We start from the raw sequence: 776 nt of genomic DNA, 5'->3' as shown, positions 1-776 counted from the left end.
GTGACTGATGATTTTATATTTCTACTCGGTGCGTTGCATATATGTTATACAATGTTATACATGGGGAGTATGCAATTAGTTCTGGATAGTGAAAATACTGGAGTTGGGCAAATAATCAGTTGTGAAAAGTTGAGTTTGTTCTATGACCATTAAACTTATTGTGGGACTATGTATAGGGAAAAGAAAAAAAGTAGACATCAGATGCATTTTATACTATGATTTCAAATTTTGCAAACATTAAGAATTAAAAGCAACATATGCAGGTAACATGCCTGCAATTGTCTCTCTGGATCCGGAGTTGTCCTGAGAGCACCAGAAGGGAGTGGAGCTGGCGGGGGGGGGGGGGGGGCGGCCTTCAGTAAGTCAAGTACTTGCTGCAGAAGCATTAGGACCCGAGTTCCATCCCCAGCACCCATGTAGAAAATGGTCTTGTCAGCCAGTCTCGCCAAATCAGCGAGAGACCCGTCTAAACGAAGGTGGGCAGTGATTTGAGGAAGACACTTGAATCCCCTCAGATGGTCCCCCCCCCCTCTCTCTCTCTCTCTCACACACACACACACACACACACACACACACACACACACACACGAAAGGCACTCTTTTGAGGGTGAGCTGAACTTTGCTTGACCTCACGGGCTGCGCTTTGGCAAATTCTCACCTTAGGATTCCTGTCCGTGTTCTATCCTTTGGGCTGCTACCATGCAGGAGCTCAGTGTTCCTTTCACATAATTTTGGGGTTTTGGCCATTTAATTTCCTCTACTATGTCCTCATTCTT

Source organism: Microtus ochrogaster, chromosome 22 (genome assembly GCF_000317375.1).
Source record: "Microtus ochrogaster isolate Prairie Vole_2 chromosome 22, MicOch1.0, whole genome shotgun sequence".
Lineage (NCBI taxonomy): Eukaryota > Metazoa > Chordata > Mammalia > Rodentia > Cricetidae > Microtus > Microtus ochrogaster.
Note: the sequence above shows the minus strand (reverse complement) of the source record.